The sequence below is a fragment of the Astyanax mexicanus genome, chromosome 7 (assembly GCF_023375975.1).
Source record: "Astyanax mexicanus isolate ESR-SI-001 chromosome 7, AstMex3_surface, whole genome shotgun sequence".
Classification (NCBI taxonomy): Eukaryota; Metazoa; Chordata; class Actinopteri; order Characiformes; family Acestrorhamphidae; genus Astyanax; species Astyanax mexicanus.
The window spans coordinates 40,764,279-40,781,905 of record NC_064414.1 but is presented as its reverse complement, the minus strand read 5'-3'; the positions used below and the strand labels follow the sequence as shown (position 1 = coordinate 40,781,905).

The window sequence follows — 17,627 nt, the reverse complement described above, 5'->3', positions numbered from 1 at the left end:
TGCCTACTGAAAATCAATGTATTTTCAAAACAATGTAAATATATTAAAGAAGCTTAGTTGGGGCATTTCGAGAACTCGAGTTCTCTTGAGTTTTTGCACGGATCATCTTCATACTAGGCTAAATACATCTGCTATGTTCTTGCTGCAGTGTGGGCATGTAGTGTGCAGGTGTGATAAATAAACCTGCATAAACCGATAGGATGTCGGTATGGAATATGTTTCCATATATGTTTTATGGAATATCCTCCTCTACTTCCAGCCACAATCAGATTCACCTGGATAGATTTTTTTTTGTACGATGAGAAGCCAGAATGAATAAATAAAAATAAATGAATTAAGAGTAAAGTACAGATAATTGAGTGAAAAGAAAAGGTAAAGAAGTGTTTGTACTTCCTTACTTGACACCTCTGCCAGTTTATCTGTATAGACTAAAATAATAAGTGAATTGTGAATTGCTTTACTGTAAGAAATAGCATGTCATTAAATCGATTAGAAATTATGTTATGATGCCTATAAGTAGCCAATAAACTACTAGCCAATCCGTGCTCACGGGGCGGGGCCTGCCAAGAAGGGGTGGGGCTAAAACAACGCCAGTCAGACCCAGTGCTAGACTGGAACAGTATCAAATCTGACCACCTTCTGGAGAGCTGGGTGCTGCTGTTTCTCCAGCCCTGCCCTCAGCGAGTCACTGCTGAAACCGAGTGGAGCGCAGACAGGCGGACAGCCCGCCGCCCTGCCCCCGCTCTGAGGCTGCGCTTCCCCGGGTTCTGCTGCTGAGACTCCGCGGATGGTGGAGCGATGAGTCCCGCGGATTCCTCCCCACACGCCTGCGCCTGCCTGCGAGGTAAGATACTCCCCTCAGCTGCTCTTTCTCCGGCTCTCCTGGCTCTTCTGGTTCTCAGCTTCAGCTTGTTGGTCTACAACCACTTCAGACAACCTCAGTCTGAGAGATTCACTCTGTCTGAGACACAAAAATAAGATAAACTATTTTTTTTGTTTATTATTCATAACCCAAACTTTGGCTGCTCTTTATAGAGGCAGTGTGAAGGAATGTAAGGCTGAACAGCAGCTCTAAGACTGGTTTAATCTGTTTTAAAGTGTGTTGTTTATTCTGTTAGGCTATTTCTGTAAAAATTGTCTTCAGTTTCATTATAAAACAGATACAGTACTACATTGTAAATCAAACAGATAACAATTCTTAAGAGCAGGGATTTTCCAAAATAGAGCTCTGGAAGATGGATGATCACAAGCCATCAAACCAAGCTGAACTGCTTGCATTTTTGCACCAGGAGTGGCATAAAGTTATCCAAAAGCACTGTGTAAGACTGGTGGAGGAGAACATGCCAAGATGCATGAAAACCGTGATTAAAAAAAAACTGAATTATTTCACCAAATATTGATTTCTAAACTCTTAAAACTTATATAAATATGATATGAACTTTTTTTGTGTGCTGAGGTCTAAAAGGGCTGCATCTTTTTTGTTGTTTTAGCCATTTCTCATTTTCTGCAACTAAATGCTTTAAATGACAAGATTCCTATTTGGAATTTGGGAGAAATGTTGTCAGTAGTTTATAGAATTTATAAAATGTTCATTTTGCTCAAACATATACATATAAATAGCAAAATCACATAAACTGATTCAGAAAGTAAAGTGGTCTCTTAATTTTTTCCAGAGCTATATGTGGATTCCTGCAGGTTATCAGGGCAGGGAGTAACAATACACTTCTTAAAAATAATTACAGGTAAATGAATATCTGGGTTGTTTAAAATGGAAAATACATTGTAGAGTTACTGGTACATAAATCATCTTTCCCTGTCAAACACAGTGTTATTTTATTAATTACATTAAATTAAACATCTAACTCAAAACCAGGGTTTCTGGTATTTACTGGTTTCTGATGGTCTAAGTTGGTATTTGATGGTTAAGGTGGATGTAATGCTGGTCCTCTACACAAAAACAAAACCTTAACCAGTTTAACTTGCATGAACAGCTTGACCAGCTTAAGGGGTTTACTTTTTGTAAATGATTTTGTGTTGCAAATTCTGTGAAGTATATTTTTTTGAGTTTATCACACGAAGTTAAGGCGAAAAATGGTGAAACATATGAACTTTAAATATTAGCCTATATAATTGTTGCTGAGTTGATGAATGAGCTATATTATTCCATACTTAAAATGTAGCTTTAACTGCATTAGTTATATAAGTAAATAGTGTGATAAATTGCATGTCATGCCTATTTTTTTTAATCAATCGTAAAAGCTTTTAGTATTTGAACCCTGACCAGCAGCCAACAATACAACTCTAATAGACCAAAAGTCTAATTATACAAAGCATATTTAGTCTTGTTTAAGTACCAATGTAACTCAGTAGACCAGATTTGCTAATTAAAGTGTTTGGCAGCATTTATATTGGGTTGTTTGTCTTGAATAAATTATCAAACCTCAAAAAAAATAAATAATAAGTATCATGACATTAATGTAGACTTAAATTTTTCTCACCACCGTCCACTGTCTATTTTTTTCCATTGGGTTTACTTTAGTGGGGCTTCCAGCTCAATTCCCTCTGTTAGAGTTGCAGAATTTGATTGCATGATGTCCACAGACCTGTCTACTGTGGTTTAGTTTCCCCCTAACTGCCTCCTTCAGGCAGCCTGAGCTGTTTAAAGTCTTCAGCATTAGGAGGAGATAGACCCAGCATGGCAGGAAAAAGCGCTCCAGGGATGCACGCACCTGTGCTGACCCCACCGTACAGTCTTTACCAAACCCTCTGCTGGATTCCCACTGCGCTGCACGTTTAAGTGTCCTTAGGTCCCAGTATCTCATTACCATGTCCTTTAAAAGTGCCTTAAACTAACTGGGTGTGTTTGAGTATGAAGAACACTAAACTGCACTAAACTGTGGAGAGCAGTGGGAATGCAGAGCCAGAGTGAAGCAAAACAGTGCTTTAGTGTCTGGCAGTTAATTACGACGGCATCGATATCAATTTGGAGGTTCTTTCAGTGCAGTAAGTCAAAGCTAAGTAGATCTGGTTTGATCTAGTCTGGTTTGAGAATAAATGAAATAAGAGTTTTAATTTAAAGTGGCAGGGAGTCCAAAGAGTCTGAGATAAGTGGTAAAAGCAGACAGCGTGTCCGTCTTTCTGCTGGAGATCTTCACCAGTGCAACAAAAACTGTAGGTAATCCTGCTGGAGATCTTCAACAGTGCAGCAAGTGTGTGGGACTTGCTGTCAGTCTGTGTTAAGCTGCCAGTTTGGGAACATTTGATCTTTTTGGAGTTAATTGTCTTTGCCGTGGGCTACAAGATTCACCTTGATTAAAAGGATGAGTTTTGATTTTTTAATGCATCTGGTCAACAAACCTTGAAACTTTAGTTTAAAGCTTTGAAGATCTCTTAGAATTGTCCCTTTATGCAGAAGAATGAATGGCAGAGGATTTGTATATATTGATTTTCCCACATTAAATATATGAAAAAGTGCAGTTTGTTATTTATTTAGAAAAACTAAGATTAGAGGAAACATCATTGATTCTACAGTTTTTATGGTTAGTAGTAAATAAATAGCTAATAAATAGCAAATAAGCTGTAATATTTCACATCATGATGGGGATAGTAAACAGACTATGCTGTACATGGTTAATTATTTCCCAATAAAATTCCAGTAGTACTATTTTTCAACAGATAAAAGGGTTGTAATGTATATTAAATGCAGGTTCTTTATTAGTAGTATAATAACACAACATGCACAAACCCCTGCTGTGTGTGGGTGAACATTATCCTGCTGATATGATCACAGGATGTCCAAACAGTGGTAGGCAGTTATTTACATACATTGGGTATACCCATGGATCAGCTAATTGTATAATATATTGATATAACTTATAACCATAAACTGATAATTATTTTTGCAGACCTCAATATTGTTTTTACCTGGACGAGCCAGTATGTTGATATTGTTTAAAAGCTGTGGTTGTATATTATATATGTTTTATATATTTAGGATATTTAAACCCTTTTATATCCCAATTGTAAAATTGGAATGTTGCTTATAGTTATTATTATAAAATCATCCTGTTATGATGGAGTTGCTGCATTATTATGCTATTATTTTACAGTGACAAAATTATATATTTTTTACAATAAGTTCTGGCAAAAATATCAGCCAAAAAAACTAAACCAAAACAAAAAAAAATATGATAATGGGGTTATATGGAAATATCTGTTGTTCAGAAATTTGATTGAATAGTTATTTTTCTGGGGTGGAAAGGTTAACATACTTCTTAAATATAAAACAACAATTTGGAGTGCAAGGTATTATTTTTGGAGGCCTTTATGAAATAAGCAAGTTCAAAATTATACTAAATTATATAAAATTATATAATGATTCAGTGTTGCTGAAAGTTTCTAAATGTCTTTAAACTTGCAAAGTCCAAGTATTTCTAACTTCCAGTTAGCGCACTGATTTAATACAGCTGGTCGTTTCTCTGAGCCGGTTTCTCTGAGCTTTGTTTGACAGTGTTCTCTGGATTTAGCAACACTCTGAAAAGGAACCCTTCTGAGACGGATCATTGTAGATTACACAAGTCAGGAATGTTCCTTGAAGTCATCTCTGAGCAACTGCAGATTCCAAGACCAACTATAGTTATATAAGTACAAGATATTGGCAGGTGCTGCTGCTTTGACGAGATACAGTACAGTACAGACTCAATAGGAGCTTCTCAGGTCAGGATTTTTTTTATCTATGCTTTTTGTCTTGATTCATTTGTAAATAACAATTTTCTAACTTTACTTTAAACTTGCGCATAAGGATGTCTGTAAAGTATTAGAAAATTATTCCTGTTCTGATTCCTGTGATCATTCAAACAGCAGTTCTATCTGAAGCACTTCCTGTAACATCTATGATAATGTACAGGGCTTAAGTGCTACAGAAATAGCATAAAAATATAAAATGTGTTGGTTATTGTTTCATTTAAAATGACCGGTTTTTACAGCATAGTTATAATGTATGGACTTTATATGGCGAACTGCACATTCAAACTCAAAATGTATTTGAGAGCCCTATCCAAATGGGATTAGTTTCACAGGTGGACATCTGTAAAGAATACTTCACACTTCTACTCATTGATAAAACTCTTGTATCTGGACTGCAATTAAAAAAACTGGAGGGCCAGTAAGTTTTTAGGCTTTCTTGCGTTCAGTAGCTCCTCCATTTCCACTCTCTGTTGTGTTTACACAAATCTCTTTGGAAACGCGGCCAAAGTGTAATTATGGTGCTTGGCAGTGGACAAATAGCTTTTTTATTAAGTGTAAGGTGATTAAACTCTACAGAGTTCAGTGAAAAACAGTAGGTAATTCAGCCTGTAATTTTCTTAGAGGATGTCTGAGAAAAAAACACATACATGGTCGTTCCGGACGGAAATTAAATCACAGAGGACCCCTCATAAAAGAGAAAATTACCCCAGGACCCCCTGAGAAACTAATCCAGTTCAGATATAGGGCTATAAAGGACATGCATACATTTATAGAGGTCTCTGCATGGTGTTGCCATTGGTGTTTAACCGCAATGTACAGAATGCCATCTGATGTTCTGAATGCACCATTAATTAACATTAATGCACATGAGGAGAGTTCTCAGTGGGTTAATTAGAGTGGGTTAGTTATAATCTAAATGGAGCATTCATATTTTCCACAATATTTAATTATACTAACTCCCTTGAACTATATAATTAAAAAAACAAACTAGCCAACTCTAATAAACTAAAATAGGAAGCATTAACATGATAAAACAAAGCAAAAACTTCAGGCACCACTATATTACATTAAAACTACACTAGGGATTTTTGAATCACTCCACCTCTAGTGCTAATGTTTACTGATGGCGTGTATCTTATGGGAGAAATGGGACATGGAAAACTGCAGTGATTGACAGAAAGGGCAATTGCTGTAAGTCTCAGTTACGCTGTTCACATAAATTAGTAAGTAATCTTATATCAATAAAACATCTTCAACACAAGGCTGGTATAAAGAACTGTGTCTTATGTCTTGTAGTAAATCAGTTTCCGCTTAATAGAGGTACTAGCATTGGTATTGGTATGTGTGTTTGTACTGAACCATCACAGACCATCACTACAAACAGTGACCTGCTACTGAACTCAGATCAGACACATTCCCCTCCGTCTGCAGTGACTGATATTACCCAGTAACACAGCAAGACAAGAGCCAGTGCAGCCAGTACTTTCTCTACAGCTTCACAGTGTTCAAATCATCTGAAAATGGAGAGAGAGTGTGTTTAAGGTGATACTAGATCAGTTTAAACACCACTCAATTAAATATGACTGTAATGTTTAAGTGTTTTTATACTGAAGGTAAATGCAAAACAAATAAGAGTCATTATTAGGCAACCAAAATTAAAATGTAAAAAAATAAGATATAAATATACATGATAAAGTTTTTTATTAATCTTTTCAGCCATTTCATAGTTTAAATTGCCTTGATGTTTTCGCTTTTCAAAGAAAAGCTTGTTTGTTGTATATTATTCGTCTTTTCAATTATTTGACCAAACACTGAAGGTGTCAAATTTGATTGTATGTTTGATGTATCCCTAGTCATTATTTTTATTATTTTATAATAATTTATTACATAGCACCGGATGCTAATGCTAACAACGCGCTGAAGGAGCTCCATGACAACATCAGCTCGCTTCAGAACAAGCATCCGGACGCGTTCTACGTGGTAGCGGGGGATTTTAACCACGTAGAACTGAAGAACACGCTGCCGAGGTTTTACCAACACGTGAACATCCCAACGCGAGGTAATAATACGTTAGACCGCGTTTATTCCTCCGTGAAAGACGCTTACAGGGCATTCCCGCGCCCCCACCTCGGGCTCTCAGACCACATCTCCATCATGCTGGTCCCCGCATACCACCCCCCGCTGCGACGCTCCAAAACCACACAGAAGACCATCACTGTGTGGCCCAGTGACGGCGACGCTGTGCTGCAGGACTGCTTCGGCTGCACAGACTGGCAGGTCTTCAGGGATGCTGCTGAGTGTGAGGGGGAGCTGGATCTGGAGGAATACACATCTGCTGTTCTTGGGTACATCAGCAAGTGCACTGAGGATGTCACTACCACCAAGACTGTGACTTGCTACCCCAACCAGAAGCCCTGGCTGAACGCAGAGGTGCATTCTCTGTTGAAAGCCAGGGATGCTGCCTTCAGGTCTGGTGACCCAGACGAACTCAGAAGGGCTAGAAGAGTGCTGACTGTTGGAGTTAAGAGGGCAAAAGCTGCATATGCTCAGAAAATCCAGGGACACTTTTCCTCCCAGGATCCACAGAGCATGTGGAGGGGCATCAAGTGCATCACGGACTACAAATCCAACGCTGCACAAAGCTCCAAAGACCCATCCCTGCCTGAGGCTCTCAACAAGTTCTACGCCCGCTTTGAGAATCCTGACACCCCCCCAGCACCAGACTCCCACACTCACCAGGAGAGGAGCCCCTCAGCGTGACACCAGCAGAAGTAAGGAGAACGCTGAGAAGGATCAACCCCCGAAAAGCTGCTGGCCCGGACAACATCCCCGGACGGGTGCTAAGAGACTGTGCAGACCAGCTCTCGGACGTCCTGGCCGACATTTTCAACGCGTCCCTCATCCAGGCAGCTGTCCCCACTTGCCTGAAGACCGCCACCATCATCCCAGTCCCCAAGAGCTCCGCAGTGACAGGTCTGAATGACTACCGGCCAGTGGCCCTCACTCCGATAGTCACAAAGTGCTTTGAAAGACTGGTTCAGACCCACATCAAAGCCACCATCAACGTCACTGTGGATCCACACCAGTATGCATACAGGAAGAACCGATCCACAGAGGATGCCATCTCCTCCGTGGTCCACACTGCCCTCACCCACCTGGAGCAGAAGGATTCCTACGTCCGTATGCTCTTTGTGGACTTCACATCCGCTTTCAACACCATGATTCCACAGACCCTGATAAATAAACTCTCCTCACTAGGACTGAGCTCTTCGCTGTGCAACTGGGTCCTAGACTTCCTGACCAACAGGCCGCAGTCTGTGAGAATTCACAACATCTCCTCCCCCACTATAATCCTCAGCACTGGCTCCCCTCAGGGCTGTGTGCTGAGCCCCCTCCTGTTCACACTGCTCACATATGACTGCTCACCTCTCCATCCAGGCTGTCATATTGTGAAGTTTGCGGACGACACGGCAGTGGTTGGATGCATCACAAACAGAGATGAGTCCAGCTACAGGCAGGAGGTGGAACACCTGGAGGATTGGTGCAGAGAGAACAACCTCTGCATCAACGTAAAGAAGACGAAGGAGATGATTGTGGACTTCAGAAGAGGCCAGCATGCCCACCTCCCCCTGCACATTGGAGGATCTGCGGTGAAAGTGGTCGACAGCTACAGGTACTTAGGGGTGCACCTGAGCAGCAACCTCACCTGGAGCAACAACACCTCCACTCTGGTCAGGAAGGCACATCAGCGGCTCTACTTCCTCAGGAGGCTGAGACGAGCTGGACTAGGGAGCGCAGTCCTCACCTCCTTCTACAGATGTGTGGTGGAGAGCGTCGTGTGCTCCAGCATCAATGTGTGGCATGGAAGCTGCTCTGCTGCAGACAGGAAAGCTCTGCAGAGGGTGGTGAAGGCTGCACAGAGGATTGTTGGAGTCAGCTTCCCCAGCACCATGGACATCTACACCTCCAGATGCAGGAAGAGGGCCACCTGCATCAGGAAGGATCCCACCCACCCAGCACATGCACTTTTTGTCCCGCTTCCCTCAGGACGGAGGCTGCGGAGCATCAAGTGCAAAACAACCAGACTGAGAAACAGCTTCATTCCGGAAGCTGTAAGACTCTTAAACTCCACTTAACAACACACTGCACTGACACACAAGGACAATTACTGCACAAACACGGTCACTTTACCCGCACTGAGACACTTATTTTCTACTGCTCTAATTCATTTCATGCTGCTATAGCACATTTGCACTCTGGACTTGTTGTTGCAACCTGTCTACTCTTTCTATTTATTTCATTTGGGGTATTTATCTTTAACTATTTTGTATGTTCTATTTTATTGTATTCCTTTATTGTACTTTTATCTATATATCTATTAATAACAGCTCCTGGGTGTAAACTGGATCGTGAGATCACAATTTCGTTCCACCTCATGTACCACATAAGATGCGAATGACAATAAAATCTCCTTGAATCCTTGAATCCTTGAATCCTTGAATTACTTAACAAAACTATATAGAGGTGGCTAAACAGGTGGTTCTTTCAGTAAATAGGTTTGGGAACCCCTGCCTTAAGCAGTTAGCAACATGTCAGCAACATGTCACACTAAGCTTAGTTCAAATGAATTAATCTATGGTATAAACTTTATTTTAGGGGTGTACGATATGGACACAAATCAGCAATAAAGCTGTTTGATATCCAGGGATCCATGTGAAAAATCCATGCAATAATTTAGGATCTTAAACAAATTTTAGCTCTATAAAGATTTTTGGCACTTGCTTGTTTGCACTCTATTTTTCCAGGTTAAGAAGTTATTGCCTCACTCTGCCTCCTCTCTCTGCCTTGCTCTGCCTCACTCTACCTTTGCTCTGTCTCTCTTTTCCTTGGTCTGCCTCATCCTACCTCTCTCTTCCTCCGTGTGCCCCATTTTGCCTGTCTTTACCTTCCTCTGCATGTCTCTGCCTCACTTCCTCTCTCTGTCTGTCTCTTCACTGTCTACCTCCCTCTGCCTCCCTTTGCTTTCCTCTTCCTCTGCCTCTTGCTACCTTCCTCTCCCTCGCTCTACCTTCCTCTACCTCTCTTTACCTCCCTTTCCCTGTCTCTACCTCCCTCTGCCTTGCTCTGCTTCACTCTACCTTTGTTCTGTCTCACTTTGCCTCGTTCTACCTTCCTCTGCTTCTCTTTTCCTTACACTTACTCTCTCTGCCTTGCTCTGCCTCACTCCACCTTTGATCTGTCTCACTCTTCCTTTGTTCTGTCTCACTTTGCCTCTCTCTACCTCTTCCTAACTCCCTCTACCTCCTTCTGTCTGTCTATGCCTCTCTCTAACTTACTCTCCCTCTTTTTGCCTTGCTCTTCCTCGCTCTACCTTTGCTTTGTCTCACTCTGCCTTGCTCTACCTCCATCTGCCTCACTCGGCCTTGCTCTACCTCCATCTGCCTCCCTCTGCCTTGCTCTACCTCCATCTGCCTCCTTCTGTCTGTCTATGCCTCTCTCTCTCACTCTGCCTCTTTCTGCCTCACTCTTCCTCACGCTACCTTTGCTCTGCCTCTCACTACCTTCCTCTGCCACCCTCTGCCTCACTCTGCCTCCAGCCTTGTTATGTCACATGATCACAGTCTGCAACATAAATAAGTCCTCTTGTTGCTTCACACGGAATATCATTAATATCCGTATCGCAATAAAGATAAAAATACAATTCATTGTACAGCCTACTAATGCCCTTTTTTTTTAATCACACGCAAACAGTAACCTGCTCAGCATCATAATATGCTGTTTTTTCATCTCATAGAGGTTGGCAATATGACATTATTTTTAAGTTTTCTATACATTTTCTTATCATATCGACAATATGCTTTTTTTTTAAGCATATCAAGGATATCATCAGTGCTTAAAGAACACTGACCCACCTGTACATTCTATTAAAGAGAGTGTAATTAGTGCTGGTTTAATTAGATGATGTCCATCAATGTTTAAATAAAAATCACTGTGATATGCATGAGAGAAAACTTGAAAAGCAGTTTTTAAGCATCTGCCACTACTGATGGATTTTTTTTCTGCATTTCAAAACATTGCATCAAATATTGTGTAGTTAAACCTTGTAGTAATATGTTTACCATATCTCCCAGCTCTAATATCTTGAGTTAAATCGTTTTAATTTTAATATTAATGTTTATGATACATTGCCCAGCCCTATAACTTTCTTGTTTTTTTTTCCAACCAAAAGTGTACCAATCTGTGAATTCCAAACCATGATGTGTACTGAACTGTGACTTTTGTGTAGCCTACCATTACTTCCCACAGGGCTTACTGGTTATTGTGGGCTGGCATTAATTGACTTGTTAAAAGTGAAATGAGAGTAGCAGGTTTTATAGGTGTCTCCTGTTTTCTCTTTCTGCATAATGAGCATGGGGCTGCATGTGCGGGGCTATCAGCGCACTGATGGAGAAGAAAAAAGATAGAGAGAGAAAAAGAGAGAAAGAGGGGGGTGAACAGGACACTACTCATTATTTTCATACTTCACTGGCTGCTGTGAATGGTTCAGCGTTTTTAAAACATGGCCTCAGAGTGTTTTCTGTTTGTTTATTCTGTATGCAGACAGACAGAGACAGGGTTGCATTGTCAAAGTAGTTTATTTGGGCAAAATAAGAAGTACAGTTCTTTAAGACCTTGTTAACACCAGGCAGATTCTGCCACCACTTCTTTTTTTTTATTTTGCAGGATCAACAAAAATATTGTTACCAATATATTGTACACCGTAATGTTAATGTTTTTGTTAATGGCATGGTCTGGTGGGGGCTACGGGAAATGGAAAACTGCTGTGATTGACAGAAAGTGCAATTGCTGAAGGTCTTAGATACGCTGTTCATATAAATTAGTAAGGAATCTTATATCAATAAAACATCCTAAAACACAAGGCTGGTGTAGAGAAGCCTGTCTTACTGTTTTGTAATCAGGTCAGAACAATCCTGTCTGTCTGTCTCCAATTACTCAATCCCAGTTCATATGGATATCGACATAAATTCATCGCTCAATGCTTGCTGATGTATTTTTGGTATGCTGGAAAAGAAGCACTGATTCTAATTGGCCAACACTGGCTGTGCTGCTTTAAAATCCATCAAATTTAAACTTATTTTTATTTATTTATATTTGCAGCTCTGGAAAAAAATACCACTTAAAAAATGAGTTTCTTTGATTTTACCAAACTGAAAACCTCTGCTTTATAATCAAGAGGAAGATAGATGATCACAAGCCATCAAACCAAACAGAACTGCTTGAATTTTTGCACCAGGCGTGGCATAAAGTTATCCAAAAGCGTGTGTAAGACTGGTGGAGGAGAAAAAGAACATGGCAAGATGCATGGAAAATGTGATTAAAAATCAGTAGATGTTTGAGTAAAATGAACATTGTTGTTTTATTTTATAAACTGCAGACTGCATTTCTCCCAAATTTCAAATAACAATATATTCACATTTAGAGCATTTATTTGCAGAAGAAAAAAAAAAACGATGCAGAGCTTTCAGACCTCAAATAATGCATAAAGAAAACAGGTTCATATAAGAAAGCTTTAAGAGTTCAGAAATTATTATAATATAGTGTTTGGTGGAATAACCCTGTTTTTTCATGCACATTGGCATGTTCTCCTCCACCAGTCTTACACACTGCTTTTGGATAACTTTATGCCTTTACTCCTGGTGCAAAATTTCAAGCAGTTCAGTTTGGTTTGATGGCTTGTGATCATCCATCTTCCTCTTAATTATATTCCAGGGATTTTCAAGTTGGTAAAATCAAAGAAATGTATCATTTTTAAGGGGTCTCTTATTTTTTTTCAGAGCTGTATTTACAACAATAGTGAAATAATTAAAGATTAATAATAAGAGTGTAAGACAAATATAGGAGTCATACATTGGTAGATTATTTTGAATAATAATTATAACATAGACATATTTACCAAAAATCCCAGTCAATATAGATTTCTTTATATTATAATAAATTAAAAGCTAAATACAATTAAATTAGTCTTACAGTGAGTCAAAACAACATGATGTGATGTGGTCTGTGAAATTCAGGATCCAGATCCAGGATTCACACCAGTGATCCTCAGATCTTAGTTCATAGAGACAGCATCTTATTTTGCTGGACCACACAGAGCCCAGATTTTCGGCTTTAATTTATGGATTTACCAAACACATTTCTTCAGCTATTTAGGAATCACAGCTTTTACATACTTCTTCTGTTTTACAAGCTTAGAAATAATTGGGCAATAGACTGATAAGCAGTTTCGCAGTTTCATGGCAAGGTGTGTCCAGTTTTCTCGTTATTTCATGACTAATTAAGGAGATAACAGCTCTGGAGTTGGCCTAATTAAAGGAGACCATCATTAGGCTGAGTCAACAAAATAAACCGAAATAAATCAGAGAGATAGCAGCGTTGCAAAGAGTGGCCGACTTTCCTTGGTTCTTTAAACTTTTAAGAGGAAGAAATGGAGTGATGATACTGTAAGGCCTGGAAGAAACACAAAAGGCTGCAAAAGACAACTTTCCTTAATTAAGAAAATCCCTTTACAACATGTGCTTGAATAGATGGGCGTATAGGTGTGAAAATATTTGAAAAATTTAAATACAAATAGTATACATCAAATTACCTCAAACCACTGGTAGACCTGTCATGATGATTACATTGTTGACTCGTAAAATATAAAGACAGAACTGCAATCATTTTTGCTGACTTTTCTATTGTCCAATGTTACCCATTGATCTGAACGAACTGGATTGTTTAAATTCATTTATGTTTTAGCTCTTTCATTGTGTATAAGATTTGAATTATAATTGGTGATACTCAGCCCTAGATAATACAATAGCATAATAATACAGTTACACATTTATTTATATATATATATATATATATATATATATATATATATATATATATATATATATATATATATATATATATTCCAATTCAAACATATAAATATTAGGAATAATAAAAGGTTAATTGCTTTTAAAACTGATGTCTGTAACTTGTGAGATTCGGGGGATTGAGGGCCCTCTCCGGTGAGAATGGGTTATTGCACCAAGCCTGCGGAAGAATCATTTTAAACTGGGTGGGTGTGATGCGGTCTCCTTTTAGAGTTGATGAGTCCGATTCCAGGTTATGTTCCGTCAGAGAGAGAGAGAGAGAGAGAGAAAGAGAGAGAGAGAGAGAGCGCTCAGTCAGACTCGGCATCACTCGCGGAGCTCTCTCCACCGTTCAAACGCCAATCCGATATTAATCCTGGTTTTAGTGTGGACTCTATCGCGTTCCCTTTCGGCTTTAGAGCTTGCTTCACTCCTTTGTATCTTGTTTCTTTGGTTTTACTGTGAGTGAATGAGCTACTGAGCTCTAAGGTTCCTCTTCTGAAGTCTCCATTGCTCCACCAGCCGCTCGCATTCAGGAAAACTGAGCCAGATCCTCTTTTAGAAGCTGTAAGTGTGACGTAAGTACATAAAGACGCGTGACGTGACCAGAAAACCTCCTGTAAAAGTGCCAAGACACCCCAGTTTTTAGATTTAATATATATTAGGCTTAGCAGGGATGGTTGTTTCAGCAGACCGGTACCATTAAAAACAATATTTTATCCCTTCTTCACTCAGAAATGCTTCTGCTTTCAGTTTAGAAACCAAATAATATGGACCGCCACTTTAAAATACTATGTAAATGCATTATTATTATGCTATTGTATTGTTTAGGCCTGAGTATTATCACTTTTTTTTCTGAATAAGTGGTTCAGTTTAAGGTCTCAGTTTAATTCGATTTCCGATTCAATTTAATATAGATTAATTAATTAATTATATTAGGATATTTCAGATCCTTCTAAGAATTAGTGTTTACATGCAAAAGTAATCCAACGTTTTTTTTTCTCTTCTAAAAATAGGCTCATTTTAAAGATCAATGTTAGGTTAATATGAACTGATTTCGGATCATTCAATTGAAAATACAGATACAGATAGAAAATTCTAATTTCTAAGCCCAGCTTTAGTATTATCATTATTTCAGTGGATTATTAAATTGGCTTCTATTCTAAGAGTATGGAAATGGAATAGAGTGTATGGGTTCATGATGTGACATATACCACATCACCTGTCACAGTCACTGATGACGTGGAGGAGCTGGTATGGTATGGGCAGTTATGGCTGTCTGTGGAACTGGGTCACTGGTGTATAGCGCTGATGGAAATAGCAGGGTGACTATGAAGCATGTATAGAGCTACACTTTCTGTTCCCATTCAGGTCAATTCTGCAGAACTGACAGAGCTGTACTTCACTCTACTGATGGATAATGGCTCAAAACAGTCTGTGAAAATAACCCAAGAGCTTCGTAAGAAACAGAGTGTTCTTAAGTGGAAGAGTCAGCCACCCCTCCTCAAACCAATAGAGAAGCTTGTCACTTACTGAAGACGAAGCTGAAGCAGAAAACAATCCCACAAACAAGTCGTAACTCAGGGCGGCTGCAGTAAAGGTCTGGCGAAGAGAGTGGAAACAATTTCTATTTTTGTAAATTTGTCCAGTTCCTTTGAGTCTGTAAAAATTGCCTATAAGTTCTAAAACATGTTGCACAATATATTAGTTATGTTGGTTTATAGCAGCAAATTGAGTGCATTTTGTGTCATTGGCCAAACACATATGGACCTAAATGCGAGTGGTGGTGTTTTTTATAACATTTTAGTTATAATTTATGGGAATGTAATACTAGTATAATATTTACATAATATTTCTATCCTATTCTATTTCAGAAGGTGAATTTCATTTCATTTCATTTCATTTCATTTTGTGAGAGATGCATATTTAATAAAGTAATCTTAAAAGTCCTCCAGGGACACTATATATTAAAGCAGTATGTAACATAATATAAAACAGAAATTCATTTTTTTTTTTTTTTGCATGCTGTCGTTTAAAGAACCATTACTGTTATTGTGATTTTCTGATATTTGAATGTTCTATATTTCATCTAAGCATATTTTAATAGATCGGGTATCACTGTTGTGAACTGTTGGTGACTGTTATATATTGTGGTGTGCTTTACTTAGGGCTTTACTTTTGGGCCAATGAATTGATGTTAATAATTATAAAACTGTAATATAAAATGACATTTATAAGTAGTTCAGTCTTTAATATTTTAATGCAAGCAGATATCTAGTGTACCACCTTGGCATGCTTTGAGTACCACCAGTTTGAGAACCACTGGCTTAAAGAAACATCTTTTTTAAAAGTGTATATGAACCGCCAATGATCCTCTGTTAAAGACAAGTTTTTTTGTTTTTTTTACAATCAGGAGACACAGATTGATATTCATAGCTCTCCAGTACACAATCTCAAATTTACGCTTTCAATTAGAGGTAAAATGGGGACGCTGTTGTATTAATAATTTATGAAATTAAAGGAAGGAGACTATGAGCAAGAGGGAATGGTACATTTTTAAACATGTAAATGTATTCTGTTTTTTTTTTTTTCCTTTTTTTTAAGGGGGAAAAGTAGACATTTTTCCCTTCAGGCATTTGAGAAGCTATCATGAAAGCTCCAACACATTCAGCTCTAATGTGTGCCAGATTCAATCTCCCGGCCCTAATATTTACTGTTAATTAATATTCTCCTGCTGAAGCCACAACTTACCGCCTGTCTGCAGCGAGCACAATGATAAGAACTAAAACTATACAGGAGCAAAAAATGGACTCTCCTGCAAATGAATGGGAATCTGTGGCACATTAATGGTGTAACTGTGCTGTTCAGAGCAGATGCAGTGGGTATGTGCTTATAAAACACTTTTCTTTCTGTGAATAGCAAGTAATTGCACATTTGGGCTCCACTAAAAAGGCATATATTTTAGATAGCCGGCAATAATAGTAATTTACTGGTGCAGGACCAAATAAAGAATTGCTGATTTGTGTGGCTGCAGTACACAGTTATAGCTCTATGGGTCTATAAGGGTTTGTTGTATTAGAAACAGTTGAGTAATTTTCTTAAGTAGCTTAAACTTTCACAGACATTCCCATACTGACATGCAGGGAGCCCTCAGAGGGCGGGCTGGAAGCTCTCACACGTTGTGAGGTGTTATCCTGTTAGTGAGGTTGAACACTGGTCAGCATGCTCATGGCAAGGCAGCATGACGGTGGGTGCCAAGTGAATGAGACCATCCGTGTTCCATTTAACATTCCTTGAGCCACAGTGTCGCACGTGTACCAAGAATATCACAGAAAGTATTACTAACTGCAGTGATCAGCACAGTGTGTGGTATTGATTGTGACTGGCAGTGTCTGGCCAACACTGACCATATCAACTGACAAAAGGCTCACATCTATGTTTACTGCAGGAAGCTCCACACACATCCTAAAGATCAGTGCAGCATTTTTTAAGCTTCTCATGAGACATGGCAAAAGTCATGGGACATGGGTCTTGTCAGTGTACATACATGCCTATATGTTTTTTGGTTTTGTTTTTGTTTGTTTGTTTTTTTAAGGGCCCCTCCTTACATCCTAACTTACTCCTGTCAGAGTTGCCAGGTTTGCTTTTTTCCTGCCAAATTGGGCTTGTTTGAAAATCCATTGTTGAAATTACATTGTTTTAAAAAAAATAATAAACTTTTAATTCTCAAGAATATTCAGACATTTGAATTGCCATAAAACATTTTTTTTTATATCCTTAATATTAAATTGCTTTTAAAAAGTATTTAAAAGTCATTGTTCTGGCCATTCACTTTAAAGTGCTCTTCTCTGTAAGAAAAACGCAATGGGAAATAATTACTCTGTACAAGTCTGTCTGTATTGCAACATAAGCCAATAATGTATTTAATTTAATTATCGTTACAGGCTTATATATTTTTTATTTCTACAATATATAAAC

General features: G+C 38.8%; 1 protein-coding gene across 1 annotated transcript in view; it reads left to right on the top strand.

Moving 5' to 3' along the window:
- Nucleotides 1-602: 602 nt before the first annotated feature.
- The window catches only part of hs3st1l1 (heparan sulfate (glucosamine) 3-O-sulfotransferase 1-like1), a 78,642-nt gene continuing 61,617 nt past the window's right edge, over nucleotides 603-17,627 (top strand). The window contains exon 1 of the mRNA XM_007228646.4: nucleotides 603-844. The gene's annotated coding sequence lies outside the window, so the exon portion shown is untranslated. The remainder of the gene's footprint in view (nucleotides 845-17,627) is intronic.